The following is a 6000-nucleotide window of genomic DNA, read 5'->3' on the forward strand; positions in this document are numbered from 1 at the left end:
AAAAGGGACTACCGATATGGGATTATTTTATGGCAATGATTGCAGTCTCGATCTTGTTGGTTATGCCTATGCTAGGTATTTATATGACCCACACAAGGCTCGATCTCAAACAGGCTATGTGTTTACATATGGAGGCACTGCCATATCTTGGCGATCGACTAAGCAATCAATCGTGGCTACTTCATCTAATCATGCTGTGATAATTACTATTCATGAAGCAAGTCGAGAATGTGTATGGTTGAGGTCTATAATACACCTTATTCAAGACAAATATGGTTTGAAGTGTGACAAACTACCCATAATTTTGTATGAAGACAATACAGCATGCATAGCCCAATTGAAGGGATGATTCATAAAAAGGGATAGGACAAAGCACATTTCACCAAAGTTATTTTTCACACATGATCTTCAAAAGAATGGTGATATCAATGTGCAACAGATCCGTTCAAGTGATAATATGGATGATTTGTTCACCAAATCTCTACCGACGTCAACCTTCAAGAAACTAGTGTACAAGATTGAGATGCAAAGACTCAAGGATGTGAATTGATGCTCTCATCAGGGAGAGTTAATACGCGTTGTACTCTTTTTCCCTTACAAGATTTTGTCCCACTGAGTTTTCCTTGCAAGGTTTTTAATGAGGCAACCAAAAGACGTATTTCTAAACATGTGTACTCTTTTTCCTTTACAAAGATATTTTTTCCCATAGGATTTTTTCCTAATAAGGTTTTAACGAGGCACATTATCTATGGACATCCAAGGGGGAGTGTTATAAGAAAAATCAAATTATGGTGGATGTCTACTCTTCCTCCATTATCTTCTCAAATGATTAATGACTTATTGAATGACATATTTCTATGCTTAATGACATATTTTTCCTCACTTTTTATGCCTATATAAAGGCTTTGTAATAGATAGAAAAATATACACAATTAAAGAAGAAATAAGAATCTCTCATCTCTTTCTCTCTATATTTCTTAGCTTATTTTTTCTTGTTCTATATTGTTACTTTGAGTTATATTTTATAACAAAATCTAAGATTTTCATGGTAGAAATTAGGGTTTTGGGTAAAATTAGGAATTTTTGTAAAATTGAGATTTAGACCTCGAATTGGGGTCGGATTTCGAAATAAATTACATAACCCGGCTCGGTGGTGAATGGGTAATTGGGTTTTGGTCCGAAACTCGAATTTTGACCAAGCGGGCTCGGGGTTGACTATTGTTGACTTTTTCCAAAATCATCAAAAATTGAATCCTTTTCACTCATGGGTAGTTTTTAAAAGCTTATTTTAAATTGTTTGAACTATATTTGGTTAGATTCGATTGGTTTGGAGGTGAATATTAGAGGAAAGGCCCCGGTTGAGCTTTGATTTGATTGCGGAGCGAGGTAAGTGTCGTGGTTAATCTTGACTTGAGGGATTGGGACCTGTTAGTTTACTTGCTACGTGTTTTATGTGTGGGAGCAACGTCTATGTGAGGTGACGAGTACTTATGCGTTGTTATTGGGTTAAAGCATGCAGGTGGAACTTGTTTCCATGTATTTTATTGCTTGTTAATTATGATATCCATGTTTAGGTTAGATTATTATTTCTTGATTATTCGTTTTGTAATTATTGCCCTTTTATAATTAGCAAATATTTCTGAAAGTTGAAGTTTGGTATTTTGGCATCATATTCGACATTAAATACATTCTCCGCATTATTTAAAACTCGAATTCTTATTATCAAAAAATACATGGTGAGAAAGAGAGTAAAAGCACGAAGGGTGATGTCGTGCCATTGCAATTATATTATTATTATTATATGGCGAGGAAAAGAGTAAAAGCACGAAGGGAGATGTCATGCCATTTATCTCATTTATTCATTATTATATGGTGAGAAAGAGAGTAAAAGCTCGAATGGTGATGTTGTACCATTCATCTCATTTATTCATTGTTGCATGGTGAGGATGAGAGTAAAAAGTATGAAAGGTGATGTCATGCCATTTCATTTCACTTAGATAATCATTTCATGGTAAGGACGAGAGTAAAAGTACGGAGGGTGATGCCGTGCCATTTTCATATCATTGGTTTATCTGATTTCATTGGTTGATGACTTACTTGGCTATTTCGTGATTTCATACTTGTCGTAGTTGTTATATTTGTCCCATTTTGCATGTCTCTTCTCAGTTTGTACGTTACCATTCTCTGTTATTATTGCTGCTTTATATATACTTATACATGTTTATTTATGTAGGTGTTGACATAGCCTCATCACTACCTCGTCGAGGTTAGGCTCGATACTTACGGAGTACATTGGATCGGTTGTACTCATACTACACTTCTGCACTTCTTGTGCAGATACTGGTATTGATCCTCGCGGCACGTGAGGTGCGTCAACTTGGATCATTGTATATAGAAACTCGAGGTAGATCTGCTGGTGTCCGCAGACCTTAAAGTCCCCTTCCTTTTCCCACTTTAACTGTTCATTTCCTTCGAAACAGTTGTATTTATTTCAGACTTTGTTTGTAGACTTCTAATTGCTCGTGTACTTATGACTCCATATTTCTGGGAGTAGATATTATCACTTAACTTATATTAGTATTGTGTTAGATTGGGTTTCTATTTCTCGATGTATATCATCATTGTGTGTTTAACTGTTAAAAATTGGCTATTTAATTATCTCACGTCGGCTTGCCTAGCAAGTGGATATTAGGCGCCATCACGACCCCGAGATTGGGATTCCAAGTTGTGACACACTAATAATACTAAGAAGGGTCCATCCTTCCCCAACTGCAAATGTTTCCCTAAACAACTTCATTCGTTCGTCATTAAGCTGCACCAGTGGCATATCAGTTAGGAGGAAGTCAATGACCTTTACTGCATAGGCCCCACTGCTTTCACTACAATAATCAAAGACACAATTAGTTATTACAGAAATAAGAAGAATGAGTAAAACATAATCGAAGTCACATTTAATTTACCTTTGTTGAATGGACGACACATCCATAATATGCTCTCAGGACCATTTCTTCATAAGCACATCTTGGCCTAAGTCTGTAAACTATCAAGTTCTTATCAAAATCCTAGGCATCATGAGTGCGAGGGGTTGTACAAGTTCTTCTAGTTTACCATCATCATACAAAGTGATATTGCTATCGTAAATTCAAATCAAACCCTCTGCCAAGTGGAAAACAACATATACAAAACACTTATTATCAATTTGACATACATAGTACACCACCTTAGCTTTGCACCACTCCACAACCCCAGGTTTTGGCATACTTCCTTGAGGATATAACATCAGGGGTGTAAGACATAAGTCTTGGAAAGCATCAATGGTTTGACAAAAGTCCAAACCTTTTCCCTCTTTACTGGCAGCCTCCTTGATCTTATCCCATACAGTACACATGTTATTTCATAAGCAACATTCAGAACAACATGACTACGTGCATAAAGGCGTAGATGTCTTATGTTTCGTATACGTATCAATGCCAAAGGTTTCTCCACATGCTAAATATTATAAAAATAATTGTACGTTAAATATAGAGCTACTAAAAAAAAATACACGTATTGATGAAGGGACTTACAAAAATTAAAACGGACGTGTTAGCACCACACAACTTCTCAAAAAACCTCCAACCATAGATGTCAGTCAAGAAGTTTTTCAGAAACTTCTCCTTCTTATCAAACCATTCACAGAATAGTTTCTTATCTTCCTACGAAACTGGTTTGAGTACGTCTACCTTTGGTTTCTTATTCTTGATCTGTTTCAGCCACCTCATCTTGCTTGCAGAAATTGGAGCATTCCTCAATCTGCTTTGCAATCTTATAATCCTGTACCAAAGTGACTCAACTATTTTAGAAGGGCTCTCAGTCTGATTGTGCATCACCCCAATGATCTTCAACACCTTATCCAACTTGTCATTCACAACCTTCAACTCTTCGCGCACGTCTGTATCACTTGGCTGAGCATTTCACATCCTGCATTGTTCTCCTCTACCAATATCAGAAAAACCACCAACTAGTGGTGAATCGGGAATACTCCTACCCAAAGGGTTATCATCAGCAAAGTCAACTTCATCATTAGTCTCTAAGCTCAGTGCACCAGGTCAACCGCTAGCTGGTCAATTATAGGATCTGCTACCTCATCGTCGTATGGTACCAAATTCTTCATGTAGTCCATATCCACCTCAAGTAGGGTAGGAATAAGGTAAGGGTATACCTCTTGAAATATAGCATAGATAGAAGTCAATAGACAAGCAATAGAAAAAAATAGACACGATGTCTATGATAATCTCTTACTTTGATAGATTCTAATCTACTGGTGGAGTGTTATTGCACTCCCTATCTTACCACAGCAGGGTCATCAACTCTCTACTTAAAGGGATCCCAATTAGGGTCAGATGTCACTTTCTTGTTGTGCCATCTCAATATCCTTGGCAGCAACATCAGTACGACCTTTGATTTCTCGACACTACGACCAAATAGCAGAATTGCTTCGTACGCCCATGCCTATATTTTTTCATAAACCAAAAAGTATTAATTTTCTTCTTCTTCTACATCTTCTTATTTTTCTTTTTCAGCATTTTTATCAATCTCCTAAGAAGCATCATCATCATTTTTATCATCCTCCCCACCTAAAGCTTCATTATCACTATCCTTTCCTTTTTCGACAATTTTTTTTCGGAAACCTATTCTTCATTTGAGTTTGTGCTACATTTATGTCCAAGTCTTCTTCCTCCTCCTCATCAACAGCCTATAATGCTAAGCTCCTTGAAGTAGATTTTTACTAACAGGTATGTCCTTGTCAACTAATCTAGACCTTGATCTTGTTCCTTTTTTACCAGTAGACTTTGATGGTTCTTTGTTCTTTTTACTCCTATCACGCTTAGAAATCTCAGCATTTTCTTTACTAGGGGAAGCTTTAGAAGTATCTATTTTTCATTTCCTGGTAGCAGTTTCTGAAGGCCCATCATTTGCTTTACTTGGTGATGCTTCTTGTATTTCTGCTTTTCTTTCCTGTTTGGAGGCTTTGAAGGCTGTGCAATTGCCTTCGTTGTCGAAGGAATATGCTTCTTAGGAATTCATTTCTTCCTCATATTACCTACATGCAAATATGCAATGTCACATTTAATAATTTGAAACTTATGATCTGAATAAGAAAAATAAGTCCCAATTCCAGCAAACATCTATGACCAGAAAACCATCGACCTCAAGTTTATCAATAAACATTAGGTCGCCAGTTATGACGAAATTCTAACTACTGAGCGCAAAGGTAGTCCAAGAAGAAAATATAACCATCCACGCCATATAAGATATGGTTATACACAACCTAATTGATCTTGAACATGCACATGAATAATCACTCTACAAAACCCGAAATCACAGATGTAAGAAACAAATATTTTTTAGGATTTACCAAAATTGACGTGTTCTGAGCAACGATACAGTGCTTGTTGGGTCTATAGAGATGATTCCACCCAAAATCGAAGCTTGATTCTTGTGCCTTCCCGCTGGAAACTACTGTGGTCGAGGGGGTTGAGTGAGAGAGAGAAGAGAGAGAAGAGAGAGCAGAGAGAATAGAGAGATGAGAGAAAATTTGGGCGTAAAAATAAGAGAAAAATATTTTCAAACCTTATAGGTGACCCACAAGTTATTAAAATGTTAAAAAGACCCCATACACTTTAATCCACGCATTTAACCGTCTTTCAACCCAAAATAATTGAGAAAGAAAATGGAAGGTCACTTGACCAATTTAAGCGTTGAAGAGGTCTTCTTGACAATTCTTCTCATATTACTATGAGATGCTTAGCTAATTAAGTAGATCTACTTTCTAAATCCAACTATTCATTTCGTGCTACAAAACCGAATGAATGGTTGGGATTGATCAGGTATAGAAAACCTAATCCACCCAACAATTTTTATGGTTGGAACCTATAATATATAACTACACCAATTCACTAGTGATATTTTCTCTGCAACTCATTATTTTGATTGTGAGCACCTAATTTTTTACCGTGC

The sequence above is a fragment of the Nicotiana tabacum genome, chromosome 14 (genome assembly GCF_000715075.1).
Source record: "Nicotiana tabacum cultivar K326 chromosome 14, ASM71507v2, whole genome shotgun sequence".
NCBI classification, from domain to species: Eukaryota; Viridiplantae; Streptophyta; class Magnoliopsida; order Solanales; family Solanaceae; genus Nicotiana; species Nicotiana tabacum.